Source organism: Lutra lutra, chromosome 1, assembly GCF_902655055.1.
Source record: "Lutra lutra chromosome 1, mLutLut1.2, whole genome shotgun sequence".
NCBI lineage: Eukaryota > Metazoa > Chordata > Mammalia > Carnivora > Mustelidae > Lutra > Lutra lutra.
The window spans coordinates 116,804,773-116,819,311 of record NC_062278.1 but is presented as its reverse complement, the minus strand read 5'-3'; the positions used below and the strand labels follow the sequence as shown (position 1 = coordinate 116,819,311).

Genomic DNA, 14,539 nt, shown 5'->3' with positions numbered 1-14,539 from the left:
TCTCTCTCTCTCCCCCACTGAAGAACCAAACCGGGCTAAAATGTCAAGGAAAAGAACAGGGGTAAATCTCTTTTTTCTTATTTTTATGAAAGGTCCTAGAATTCCTGGTGAAATTTAACAATTACAAACAAAAAATGATTCACTCTTTCAACATATTGAGGAACGAATGAAAAAAGGGCCTGTGGTGGGTGAGGGTGGGGGGTGGGGGAATATAGGAGTGGGAGCTAGGGAGCCGCGGGGGGAAGGGGGCTTGCAGAGAAAACCATAAATTTACAGGTTGACTCAACCTGTTCCAGCTGGCAGCTGGTGTGGTGGGGCTGGGGACACTTGACCTCGATATATCTTCCGAACAAAGTGGGAGGGAAGGGCTTCCTGCCATCCTTTGTCATCAAGCAGGCCAAGCCTAGCTAATGGGAACTGTCACCTGGGCCTTTTCAGGTCAGAAACGAAGAACAGCAATTAACTTCTCCCGGAGGCCCGCGGCCCTGAGCAGGCCCCGCTAGGCCAGGTAGCTAAATCATTAAAGACACAGTTCTTTTCAGTGATAAATTGTGCAGGCGCGTGAAACCCGCTGCTGGCCATTAATCTGGGCTAATCAGGTTGAAAGCTCGGTTGTTTTATTTAGTAATTAACGGGTTATGTGAAAAACATGATCCATGGCCTGGGGCGTGTCTATAGAGCACTGTCCGGGAGGAGAGAATGGAGAGCGGCGGGGATTCTCTGGAGAGCCACTCAGCCTTACGCAATTACAGCCATTGGCAAATGCTGAAAAATGACCCTGGGCTCATATTGACACCCAGGAAAAAAACATTCCTGCCAACAGCACAGGCGGCGTCTTGAAGGCCGATAATTGCTCTGTCCCTCCTTCCCCTCACCGCAGCCTGCTCTGAACCCCAGGTTTCCAAGATGCACGTGGATCCTGCAAGCACGCAAGACTCCTCAGAGCAGCAGACAGCCTGCTTTGGAAAGTGGGCGGGACGGAGGTGGTGCCTGTTGCTGAACCGGGGTCTAAGGGGAGGGGGAGGAGGGGGGCGCCAGAGACGAATGGTTTGGGCTGAACACGTTGGCATCTTGGTGGTCAGGGATGGCCAAGAGGGAGGGGGACCTTAGCTAGTGGACAGATGGATCTGGAGCTCAGATGTGGGGCTGGAGCTTTGGTCGCCAAGGAGGGCGTGTTAGGGGCAAAGTAGGGAAGGCTGGGCTCAGGGCCCCGGATGTGGCCCAGCTGGCGGTTTGCTGGGGTGGGTCTCCTGCCCAGTCCACCCCCCACCAACTTCCGACAGCACAACTCTGCTGTTTACTGGCTTCTCTCCTACCCTCTTGCTCCACATCAAGTTACCAGAGACCAAGCCCTACCCGTTCCAACTTCTCACTCACCCTCATCTCCTGTTTTCCTGCTCCTTGGCCTGCTCTCCCCATCGAGGCACCATGGCCTCTGTAGCAGTCTGTTGCAATAGCTACCTTACAGGTCTGCCCACGTTCATTCTTCAGTCTGCTTCAGCCTCCTCTAGGGCAGCCACGGTGATCGTTCTAAAGATCTAAAATTCTTGGGATACTCCTGAATGACATCAAGATAAAATCAGAATCCTCACCGGGGTTGCCAAGGTCTGGCATGATATCAGGGCTTTGCCTGACTGTCCATCCTTCTCTCCAGCCACCTCCTTGCCCCTCACCCTCTGAGACCCAACCATGCCACACTTCACTTCTACAAATCCACATTCACGAATCTACAAGTCTGTGTCTTCCTTGCCCCCTGGCCCCATGCTAGCTAGCATCCGCCAGGTCTCTGCTGAAATGTCCCCTCCTCTAAGAAAACCTATCTGGTCCCCTCAAGCTGGCTTAGGAGCCTTCCTGTAGGATCCCTCCAACCTGTGCCTCCAGCATGCCCTCCAATTTGTGGCCATTATCTTTTTGCTTCTCTCTGTGTCACTGACTCCAGGCTCCCTGAAGTCACAGACCACAACCAGAGCACTGTTTGATCTTGCCTTTCTAGCTCTGCAAGGGTTCCTGGCACACAGTCGGTACTTGACAAAATTTGTTGAATGAAGCTGTGAGTAAAAGGGTTCACTGAACAGGAAGCCTCGTGAAGAGCACTGACTGTCAACCCTCACTGTACGGATAAGGAAACTGACCCCAGAGAAGGCCGATAACACACCAGGCCATATGGCAAATGGGCGGTGGACTCCAAAGGAAACACAGGTCTCCTGACCCAGCCCAGGGCTCTCGCAGCAAACTACGTTACCTTTCAATTCACATCTGCCAAAGGCTTTCTCTCTGGAAAGTTGATTCTTTAAATTCTTTGTGGAAAGCCCTCGCCCTTTTGATCAGTTTGAGCAATTTCTCCAGATAAGCAGCCTGTTGGTATAAATGGGAATATCTGACATTTCCCCACAACATCTATGACTAGAAACGATTTAAGGAACATTCCTTAATTTTATGTTAACATTCTAGGAATCTCTGGAGGCAGTTCAAGTGACAGGTAAGAGTGAGTGTTTTGGAGCCAGAAACCCCCTGGGGTTAAATCCTGGCTCTGCCATGTATTAGCTGTGTGATTTTGGGCAATGTGCTGGACTTCTCTGTGCCTTACTTCTTTCATCTATAAAATGGGGATAATACTAACACTGACCTAATAAATTATCACTAATAATAATGGAAGATAATGTTTATTAGGTGCCAGATTCTGTGCTAAATATGTCTTATCTCCATCTCTGAACAACATACTCTTCTTATTCCTGTTTCATGGCTGGGAATACAGTGCGGCACAGAAAGAGTCCGCCAGTTGCCCAAGGTCACGCAGTCATTTGGTAGAGGGGCCGGAACTGACTCACTTGGAACCACGGCGTTCTATTCCCCGCACAGCCAACACTTGTCATGCATGCACCCCCTTGGCGCTGCCTGGTATGAGTGGGGGCAACACCAGGAGCACCTATAGAAACGGTGTTTTGTCCAGGGCCTTCTTCCTAGTAGCTGCTCCATAAATGGTAGCTTCTAGGACTGTTACTAGCCCAAAAAGTCTGTGTTCCAGAATGTGTTTTCTCTTAAAAAAAAAAAAAATCCTCAAATTTCAAAAACATAAATTCCAGAATTTGTTTAAAAAAAAAAAAGATCTAGGAGTCTTTGCAAGGAAATCCAATCAGCAGGAGTGAGTTCCTGTGAAGCTACAGAAGGCCTTCTGGCCATGGAGGAGCCGGGGGTCTCAGTGGGCCAGGAGTTCTGGGCCTGGCCGGTTTCCAGTCCGTGGGCTGCCAAGTCAGGATGTGCCAGGCTCCAAATGGTTTCATCTCCTCCCAGTCTGGAAGCTCAGCCCATGTGTGCAAGCCAGATGGAGGGCCGGGTCAAATATGTGAGGGGCAGTGGAAGAGCCTGAGAGAGGATGGTGGGAGCTCCAGGGCCCTTGTTTCCCCTGGGACTAGGCCAGGGATGGCCAAGAGAGGACACACCCCAGCTGCCCAGGCCAGCCAAGCAGCAGAGAGGGACGTTCCCACTGTCGTCTTCTCCTAGGAGAAGTCTCTCATCTCTCAAAGACATGCATCTTTTGTGGGCCTTATGGTCTGGGTGAGCAAAGGAAGGTACCAGCCAGTCAGGGCTGATTGGACAAGAACATCAGTGGCACCAGCCCTCAGCAAAGTGGAGCCTCGCTGGACTCGGGAGACGGAAGGGTACTTGCTCAGAGAGTTCCTATGAAGGTCAGTGTTATCATATTAAGGCTGAGAGCATGGACTGTGGAAGCATCCTCCCCAGGTTTGAGTCCAGGCTCTGTGATGTTCCAGCTCTATGACCTAGGACATTTCCCTGTAACTCCATTTTCTCATCTGTACTAATGGGAACAATAACAGTGCTTACGTCTTAGAGTTCTGTGAATATCACAGGTGAGGGCCCATGTGAAGTATTTAGAACAGTCCTGGAGATGTAATGCTTGCTCCGTATCAATTACTAATTCATGTGTCTATAACCTGCACACCCCCTGCAGGAATCCTCACGATGACTCACATGCAGTTATTGTCTGCTTGACTTTCTCTAGCGACAGGCAGCTCATCACCTTTCAAGGCTGTTCTTATAGCTGCCAGACAACTCTGATTGTTGGGTGTACCCCCCAACTCTATGCAACAATTAAAAAGCACTCATCGGGGGTGGGGGGAGCGCCTGGGTGGCTCAGTCAATTAAGTGTCTACCTTCAGGTCAGGTCATGATCTCCGGGTCCTGGGATCAAACCCTGCATCAGACTCTCTGCTCAGCGGGGAATCTGCTTCTCCTTCTCACTCTCCCCCTGTGCTCTCTCTCTCTCAAATAAATAAATAAAAATCTTAAAAAAAATTATAAGTACCCGTGGGAAGTCTACATGTCCTAGAATGAAAGATATGCAACATATATTTGACATATTCAGCAATAGCAAATATTGACTCCTCTCTCTGGGTGATTGGATTCCAGGGAATCTGAGGAATCGCCCTCCCACAGGCAAATTTTAGGCATCAGGGCAGGCTGATAGGTAACAGAGGAGAGTGTAGGTGGGGAGGCTCCTGCTAACTTGCCCAGCTGCCCATTAATCCAGTCGTAGGTAAGGTCAGTCCCAGACCTTGACCAGAGGAGACTCACTGGCTTCAAGAAGTGGTTTAGATTATTTTATGAATGGAGCTCAGGACCCGGAATCGACGGGAGTTCTCCAACCCATCATTTAAAAAAATTCCCTCAATTCTCAAGAGTTGGTCAAGCATCTGTTCTAGAAGACATGACACATGCTAATCAGGGCAATCCTAAATCACCATCTCTTTCAGGACACCCCAAGAGTCCCGCTGGAAGCCTCCTGTTGTCTTCCTGATGGCCAGACCTCCTCTCTGCACCTGCTCTACCCAGCCACAGGGGGAGTCAGATTTCCTCCCTGCAGAGAGGAGGCTTGGAATAGTATCCTGTAACCACTTGATAAGCATAGAGAGAATGCTCACCTTGTCTGTGAGCATGGTTTCTGCCAGAGAAGTTTCTGTGGGTCCTTGGAAGTCGGCAGACCTGACCCACGTGACGGTGCGAAACTCCACCATCTTCTTTATTTTGTTTAACCTTAAAGTAAGGCATGTGGGAGGTCTGATTCCCATTTCACAGATGAGAAGCCGAGACAAGGAGAGGGAAAGAACCTCCTGAAGGTCGCACAGCTCCCTGGCGGCAGAGGTTGGTTTATATTCTGTCTTCCAACTCCTCACTGAAGGTTCTTTCTCGGCCGCCCTCCCCCACCCCCCGCCCTGGCCCCTAGAAGCTTCCTCATTTCCTCCCGTCTTTGTTCTTGGACCCGTTCTGCTGCCCTGTTCAAATACCTGCCATCCTTCAATACCAGGGGGCAGAGAGGGTGGAGGAGGAGGAAGGTGAAAGAAAAACATGACAGAAAGGAGAACTGTTGGAATTCCAGTGTTGGCACGGCAGCGATCGCAAACACGAAGCCTGTGCCTCCTGCCCTGGCCCCAGACCATCCAAGCTGAGTGTGGGGGGTCTGGCTGGAAGGAAGAGGAAGCTCTTCCTGGTGGTGAAACCAGTCCCTGTGCTCAGAGCTTCAGAGGGCTTGCTCTTGAGGCTCAGCAACAGGATTGAAGAGGAGACAAAGGGCCCTGATGTGGGCCCGAGGGCACGTACGCCGAGGCCACACAGGTGCCTTAGAGCCTTGAAGCCATACTTTGAAGAAGGTCAGGGATGCGGCCAAATCAAGGAGGAAGGTCATGGACCATGGCCAATGTGGCAGCCTCACCCGGCAGTGTCATTTACAAGAAACAGAGACGGGGGTGGGGTGGGGGGAGAAATAGAGAGAGAGAGACTAAGAGGGTGGGGGTAAAGAAGGAGAAAAAGAGGGAAGGGGAGAGAGAGGAAACCAATCACTAGACTGGTCCTGTGCCTATGTTTTGCCCACTAGCCCCAGTCCTTGGCATCTTGGAGTTCAAGGCAAGGATGGTCCAGACATCCCCTCCCTCCAGTGGGGACTCTACACTAAGAAGCTGCAGAAGAGGTTTTCAATTTTTTCTCATAAATAGGGGTTCTTTGGGGACTTTCATTTCCACATCTGTGGGTCAAGGGGCTGAAGAAAATTTCCAGTGTTTGTTCCGCTCTCCTGTGACTCTAAATCCCACACGTTGACTTTCAAAAAGCCTGTGTCCCCAGACACTCCAGGGGGACCTACGTGAGATTTTATCCCAGAGAGAGGCCGCTGCTTTACCAAGCATCAAAAACAAGAAAATAGGGGCGCCTGGGTGGCTCAGTGGGTTAAGCCGCTGCCTTCGGCTCAGGTCATGATCTCAGGGTCCTGGGATCGAGTCCCACATTGGGCTCTCTGCTCAGCAAGAAGCCTGCTTCCCTCTCTCTCTCTCTCTCTCTCTCTGCCTTCCTCTCCGTCTACTTGTGATCTCTCTCTGTCAAATAAATAAATAAAATCTTTAAAAAAAAAAAACACAAGAAAATATTCAATTTTTCTGTGACAGCCTCAGGTGTGTCAGTGCGGCTCCCTAATTCAGCTGCACCCAGTTACCAGGTTAATATAATAATATAGGTAGGAGTCGCCATGGCTTTCTTTTAATTCAGCCAAAGCTCTGCCTGGAGGATCCCACAGGTTCCTCCAGGTCCGAAAGTGCCCTTTTTAGGTCCTGGTGCAGGTTTCCAATTGTTTCCCCCCTTCCAGCAGCTCAGCGATATCCTTTTCTTAGGAATCTTTGTAAACTTTTAGGAATACGTGGGAAGACATGTGCACACACCCATGCACATTCATTCAGCGAAATGCGCCCTTGGTCCAGCTTTTGTGCAGGGTGCCAGGCTGACAGTCTCAGGGAGGATGCAGACGAGATAAGCAAGCAGAAAATGACGCCAGAAGCTAACACGGACATGTCGTGTGCCTTGATCCTCCAGGCATTCGGGATCAGACTTGAACACAGGAGATGAAGGCTAAAAATAGGAAACTCACATTGCCCTGTGCACAGGGCTATGGCGGAGGTCACAGGGACCCAGTGGGCAGCCCGGGAGAGTCTCCCCTCCCACTGACCCGACTGGCCCCACTCCCAGCTCCCATCACGTGCAGCTCCCTGGGGACCCCATTGTCTACACGGATAAGCACGGGGTTCATTTGGGAAACTTGTCCCTGGGAATGGAATGGGAGATTTCAACCGTGGAGTTGGACTTTTGTGTTAATACAACCATGTTTTGTCTTTTTTCAAATAACACCACACAGAGAACCCTAAGAAAGTCCCCAGGCTGCGACAGACAGACGCATCGCATCGTTTCTTTTTATCTCATCAGTCAGGGGGAAAAAAGTGAGAGAAAAGAAAGGGACAAAAAGAAAAAGAAGCCCCTTAGAGCCGCTCTCCTGTCCTTCCCATCAGCCACGAGGGTTCGTACAATTAAATCTCAATAGCTCCTTCCACGGCTTTGTGGGGCCCTCCCTGCCCCAGGAGGACACCGGGCGCTCAGAGGAACGCTCCTTTGCACATGCCCTCAGGTCTCTCTTTCCGGCCATCACCTAGCCAGGACTGACTGCTCCTGAGGAGTGGGTCGTGTTCCCAGCCACAAGGGAGCCCATGCCTGCCCGAGGCGGCCCAGCCTCCAGCTGGGAAAACCTGCCGAAAGCTGCCAGTCCATAAAGAATACGGAGGCTGGCCATGGCTGCAAAGAGGGTTCATCCCAAGTGTTATGCTGGTTTATAGCAAGAACAAGAAAATGGTTTGCTCAGAGTTTTTTTTACTTCTGTTTTGTTTTCCCTATTAAGGATCTATCTAAGGATCTATTGGGGGTCTTGTGCATTCACAAACGTTTAGTATTTTCTACTTTCAAAAAATCCTAAACTTTCGATTTATAGGATAATGAAATTAAGAATGTGGAAGGATCTGTATATAAAATTACAGTCTCCCTGGTGCTGGAAGTGGGGCAAGGCGGGAGGACATCAGGGAAGGGAACCATGCAGGTGTGAATGGAAAATGGCGACTGGTTTTATTGGAACCAAGAGGACTCACAAGGTGACTCTGGACGAGCTGGTTGAGCGGTATCTGTAGAGGCTTCACATGAGTATTAGGAAAGCCCTCGAGGATTTTTGAGCCAAGAGGTGATGTGCTGTGGGGCGCCTGGGTGGCTCAGTGGGTTAAAGCCTCTGCCTTCAGCTCAGGTCATGATCCCAGGGTCCTGGGATCGAGCCCCACATCTGGCTCTCTGCTCAGCAAGGATCCTGCTTCCCTTCCTCTCTCTGCCTGCCTCTCTGCCTGCTTGTGATCCCTGTCTATCGAATTAAAGAAAAAAAAAAAAAAAGAGGTGATGTGTTGTGAGCTCCATCTGAGTGCAGTGACTATGACAGGTTGTGCTGGAGGATGGAAACAATGGAGAAGGCCACCATGAGTGGGTGGCCATAGTAGCCAGGCAGGTGTGGACTGGGTTGTGGCAACAGTGAGGAGAGAGTGGATTCAGACTCCACCCTTTACCCCCCAAAGGAAGGGGCCTTTGCAGATTACCTTCTGGTGGGCGAGGAAGGAAGGCCAAGAAGCAGTGTCCATGACGTCATGAGTGGGTCATCTGTTACCCCCAAGGTACCCCCATCCATAGACGGCATTACAGCTGCCTGTGGCTTGTCGGTCTCCCACACTGGACTGTACGCTCCTTGAAAAGGTATCAGAGCAACCTCATATGTCCAGCATCTGGCCCATGGAAGGTGCTAGTAAGTACATGTGTGGAATGAATGAGGGTGACTCAAATGTACCGTTTCTTCAGGAGAGCCCGTTAGTGAAAGCTTGGGCAAAGGGTTTGTGAGAGAGCTACATTTTGGATAGTGTGGCCCCTTGGGCCTTCCCCCATCCCAGGAAGTTTCTAGCTGCCTCTCTTCACGCTTTGCTTTGGCTCTTCCCATCTGGTGCAGGTCCCATGACAAGACGAGCCCAGCCTGGACCCAGCCCCGACCCAGCCCTGCTCATCACTGATAGTCACCATGGCAGGATTTGTGAGGTGTCTGTTCTCTGCTAGACCCCAAGGCTATGACATCCATCATCTCATTTAATTCCACTTCATCTTTATGGGGAATCCTTTCAAAGAGTCATCACCCCATGTATCAGTGGTAGGAGCTGGGGTCCAGAAGATGTCAGTAACTTGCTCGAGGCTACACAAGGAAACACAACGGAACCAAATTATTCTGCTGCGAAGAACCTGAGGGTAAGACAGCATTGTGCTCACTGTTGTAGTCCCCACACCCTGCCCATGCCATGCAATTTTGAGTATTTGTTGAATGGATGAATGAAACAAGATTCTTTTCACTCCAAAGCTCAAATATATCCTGTGCTTCCATTGCCTCATCTAGAAATAATATGAACCTCATGGACTTGGTGTGAGGTTACAAATGGGTCCTAGCTGTTTGTTTGGTAAACAGAGGGGTATGTAAGCCACCTTCTTTCCAGAATTCCCCAAACCCCACGCTGCAGATAATGCATACGGATACCCTCTTGAAGATATTTGGTCTTCAGAGCTAAGCTCACTGCCCACTGGCCTCATTTGTGGGTCTGATCTGATACTTAAATACTGCTAACATCACTGGCTAGCAGGCAAATAGCAAACTTACCATAAGAAGCTGAACAAACTCCCTTTATTTCAGGAGTGTCTGAAACCTGCTCACCACACCTGGCCACCACCCGCTGGACCACACCTCCCAGCTCTGCTGCCACCTTGTTCTACAGCCCTTTGTCAAAGATCTGAGAAGTAAAAGATTAACTGAAGGGGGACATCTTTGGGGCCAGAATAAGTTAGCAGTGGGGCTGGGTCTCTGCCATCCCTGCTCAAGTTTCAGCTGCTATGGCCACACAGAGCAGGCCTTGTTCACTCCTGAAAGTTCTAGCCCCAGTTTTGTTCCAGGGATGTGAAGCCTTCAGTGGGACCTTTGTGGCCAAAGAAATCTCCTGGACAATAGGGCTACCCTCCTTCAAAATGCTTCCTCCACCCTGGAGGGAGGGCCAAGGCTCACACACTTTTGGCTCCCCAGCACTTTGTGGACATGGAAAGTTCCATGAAGCCCAGGAGATATGGAGAGCTCAGGCTTCTACTGTGCCAGGCCCCTCTTAGGCCAAGTCACAACCCAAGGGACAGTGGCTGCCAGCCCTCGCCAGCCTAATGGTGCCAACATCAACCAGATCCACTGGGGAGCAAGAAGGGAGATTGAAACTCAGCTGAGCTGTCTCACTCCGAGGCGGCCTTCTTCTGCCCAGTGCAGATAGAGACCCCTCTTTGTCTAGAGTGCCAAGACTATGTCATGACCAAAGACAGAGGGTTCAGTGGGGAAAAGTTATGGGGCACTTACTGAATGCCAGGTGGTGTGGGAAGCACCTTAACAAATTAATATGTATTAAGCATCTATTATGTCCCAGGCACTCTGTTAAACAATTAATATCCCTCTTTTTGCTTTAGGTTCCCAACAATCTTACAAAGAAGGTAGGAATAGTACAGTCCTCATTTTACAGGTGACAGCACTGAGGTTCAAAGAGTTTTAGTGACTTGCCTATGGTCTCACAGTCTGTAAGTGGTGAACTGGGGTTTAAACCCACGTCTGTGCAACAGGGAAGTCGATATTCTTTTTCTTTACTCGTGTATAACTGACAAAGCATGTATGTCAAAGTGAAAGTGTAGAGTTGATCGTTTTCAGTGTACGTGAGACCATCACCACTCAAGGTGCTGAACGTACTCATTTCCCCAGAGTTCCTTCGTGCCTCTTTGTAGCACCTTTATCCTATCCCAGAGCAACCACAGATGTATTCTTACTGTAATTAGTTTACAATTCCTATATGATTCCTAGAACCATAGAACATGTACTTTTTTTTAATGTGCCTTCTTTCACTTGGCATAATCATTTTAAGACTCATATTGTTGCATAGACCACCAGTCTGTTCCTTTCGATGGTCAAGTACCATTCCATTGCCTAGATGTACCAATGTTTGTTTATACATTTCTCTGTTGGTGGACATTGGGATTATGCCCAGTTTCTGGCTGTTAGGAATGAAGCTATTCTGAATATCTGTGTACAAATCTTGTATAGATGGGGCGCCTGGGTGGCTGAGTGGATTAACATCTGCCTTGGGCTCAGATCATGATCTCGGGGTCCTGGAATGGAGCCTTACATCGGGATCCCTGCTCAGAGGGGAGTCTGCTTCTCCTTCTCCCTCTGCCCCTCCCCCTGCTCGTTCTCTCTCTCTCTCTCAAATAAGTGAATAAAATCTTAAAAAAATAATAAAATACAAGTCTTGTATAGACACATACTTTCATTTTTCTTCGGTGGAAACCTAGGAATAGAATGACTAGATCGTATGGTAGGTTACGTATTTAAACATTTAAGAAGGGGTCAACTGTTTTCCAAAGTGGTTGCAGTGTTTTACACTTTCCACCAACAGTGTCTGAAGATCCCAACTGCTCCACACCTTTATCAACACATGGTGTGGTCAGTCTTTAATTTTAACATTTCTAATAGGTATGGTGGATGGTGGAACCTCATCTTTCCATGGGCTTATTTGCCATACACCTTCTTTGCTGAAATGTCTATTCCAATCTATTGCCGTTATTTTTATTGGGTTGTTTGAGTGCTTACCTGGAGTTTTGAGAGTTCTTTATACATTCTAAATACAAGACCTTAATCAGATATAAGATTTATAAATATTTTCTCCCAGTCTGTGGTTTGTCTTTGGAAGAGCGGAAGTTTTACATTTTGATGATATCTAATTTATCAATTTCTTCTTTTACAGATGGTACTTTAGTTGTAGTATGTAATACATGGTTGCCTAATTTAAAGTTGTAAAGATTGTTTCCCTATGTTTTCTTCTATAAGTTTCATAGTTAGAGCTTTTACATTTATGCCCATAATCCTTTTCATGTTATTTTTTGTATATGATGAATTAAAGCTTATTTTTTTGCACATACATTCAATTGTTTTGGAAACATTTGCTGAAAAAAACATCCTTTCTTCATTGAATTGTCTTTGAACATCTGTCAGAAATCAGGTGTCCATATACACATAGGTTTATTTCTGTATTCTGTTCTGTTCCATTGACCTATTTGTTTGTCTTTAACATAATATCATGTTGTCCCCACCTGCTTTATTGATTATCTTGTTCTGGTTTATTCTTCTTTGCAAATTTGTTTTGCTTTTTAAGTCCTTTGCATGGCCATACAAATTTTAGAATCAGTTTGTCAATTTTTACTAAAAAATTCTGCTGTGGGGCACCTGACTAGCTCAGTCAGTAGAATATGCAACTCTTGATTTTGGGGTGGTGAGTTCAAGCCCCAAACTGGGCATAGAGTTTACTTAAAAATTTTTTTAAAAATCTGCTGGCATATTGATGAAAATCCTATCTTTAATTACATGCTGATCATATTTGAATTTTATCAAAAATATTTGAAGTTAGCATTATTCTTAACTATTTTATAGATGAAGAAACCAAGACTCATATAGGTAACAGAATTGCATTAGAACTAGAACCCATGGGGTGCCTGGGTGGCTCAGAGGGTTAAGCCTCGGCCTTGGCCTCAGGTCATGATCTCAGGCTTCTGGGATCAAGCGCCGCATGGCATCGGGCTTTCTGCTCAGCAGGGAGTCTGCCTCCCCCTCTCTGCCTGCCTCTCTGCCTACTTGTGATCTCTCTCTCTGTCAAATAAATACATAAAATCTTAAAAAGAAAAAAAAAAAAAAGAACTAGAACCCACGACCTCACGACTGCTGTAATTCTTGTTACAGCACTAGAGCTTGGAAAAGTTAGCTGGGTCATAAACGGTGTCCCAGCCTTCAGCTGGGATTTCCCTTTAAACATTTTTGGGTTGTATTCAAATCATGAAGCCATCATTTGATGTCTACTTGACTGCAAAATAGACCTTCAAAACCCATCCTTCATGCTGCTTCTGACTGACCCTCTCTTCATCCTCACTTCTTCCACGAGTGGGAAAAACACATGCTCTCATCTATGTAAATAGCACCTTCCCTGTGAGTCTCCCTATGCATGAATATAACAACTTACTTACTGGGCCTGTTCATAAAGCTCAAGTAATCATCTCTTTAAAAGCATGTCACTCTCTTGCCCAAACACAAAAAATGACTCCCGATGCTATTAAATTATGTTGACTCGTAGAGTTGTGCACGCTTAGAGCAAAAAGAGACCTTGGAGATCAAGCATACAAAACTGTGAAGAAGTCATGTTGAACCCTCCTGTTTCTGATGGAAGAGCTAATTACCAAGGAGAGGAAATGACTTTGATGCAAGGAATCTGTAACTCCACCTATCTTAGGAATTCTGGTTTTGTTTTATTTGGTTTTGAGCTTTATGGCAGGATGTTTATTGCAGTCCCAACCTAATGCTTTTTCTTCTAAAAATCTAAGAGTCACTCTGCTGTTCAAGGCTCTCCTCACTCACACGCCTGCCCGTTTCCTATCGTTCCAGCATACTCCATACTCCATACTTCCTGACCTCTGTGCCTTGCTTTCTGCTGGTCTATCTGCCAGTGATGAGTACTCCTTTCTCTCTTCACATCCATTTCTTCATAAAATACCCCTACTCCCTATCACTTGAGGCTGATCTCAGATGCCACCTCTTCCATGAACTTCATTTCCATGAAATCCACATGCGGACACTATGTTCTTCATCCTCCACCCCCAAGTTTCCATCATCTTGGGTCTGATATGAGAAATACCCTGGATGGAACTAAGAGCAGATTGGTGACTACAGAGGAGAAGATGAGTGGATTTGATGACAGAGCAACAGAACACCAAATGAGAGCCAAAATAAAACCCAGAGATAAAAAGAGAACAGGAAAAATAGACAGTCAATGAGTAGCAAGATAGCTCCACGTGGCCTAATATATGTAATTGGGTCACAGAAGAAGAGGAGAGGTTGCCCAAGAAAATACCGAAGAAGTAATAGCTAAAGTTTTTGTACATTTAATTTTTAAAAAGCAAACAAACAAACAAAACAGCCCAGATTGAAGAAAGTCAATAAACTCCCAAGAACAAGAAATATGAAGAAAAATACAAGGCATATTCTAATCAAATAGCTTAAAACTAGTGGTAAAAAGAAAAAAAATAAAAGCAATTAGAAAAAATAGGCACAGTGTGTAAAAAAAAAAACAAGAATGACAGCATACTTCACCTAACAATGCAAGTCAGAAGATGGTGGTGAAACGTCATGAAAGTTCTGAAAAAAAGAAAACCAACTTAAAATTCTATACCCAGAGAAGGTGAGGTAAAGACTTCCTGGGACACGTGAACGCTGAAAGGGGTCATCCTCAGCAGGCCTACACTATGCAAAATATTAAGGTAAATCCATTAAAAATGATACCAGGTGGACATCTGGGATCTACAGAAAGGAATGGTGAACACCAGGAATGGCTAAACGTGGATAAGGGCATAAAAGCATGTAAATCCCTTTGAAAGATTCTTTAAAAAAAAAAAAAAAAAAAGAAGAAGTCTCGGGGCACCCGGGTGGCTCAGTGGGTTAAGCCTCTGCCTTCGGCTCAGGTCATGATCTCAGGGTCCTGGGATCGAGCCCTGCATCAGGCTCTCTGCTCAGCAGGGAGCCTGC

At 47.2% G+C, this 14,539-nt stretch overlaps 2 long non-coding RNA genes across 4 annotated transcripts; one reads left to right on the top strand and one right to left on the bottom strand.

Annotated features, from left to right (window-relative positions):
• Positions 1–2,303: 2,303 nt before the first annotated feature.
• On the bottom strand, positions 2,304–5,340 carry LOC125082953 (uncharacterized). The gene is made up of 3 exons (XR_007122150.1): positions 5,304–5,340; positions 4,941–5,052; positions 2,304–2,355 (listed from the first exon to the last, which is right to left on the bottom strand). It is a non-coding gene; the product is annotated as an uncharacterized LOC125082953 (long non-coding RNA).
• A 78-nt stretch (positions 5,341–5,418) lies between these two features.
• Positions 5,419–10,539, top strand: LOC125082875 (uncharacterized). 3 transcript variants are annotated; one of them, XR_007122134.1, is made up of 4 exons: positions 5,421–5,509; positions 5,891–5,983; positions 8,861–9,150; positions 9,587–10,539. It is a non-coding gene; the product is annotated as an uncharacterized LOC125082875 (long non-coding RNA). The 3 variants fall into 3 exon arrangements; XR_007122139.1 differs by lacking the exon at positions 5,891–5,983 and having other exon boundaries at positions 5,419–5,509; XR_007122144.1 differs by lacking the exon at positions 5,891–5,983 and having other exon boundaries at positions 5,436–5,631.
• The last annotated feature ends 4,000 nt before the right edge of the window (positions 10,540–14,539 follow it).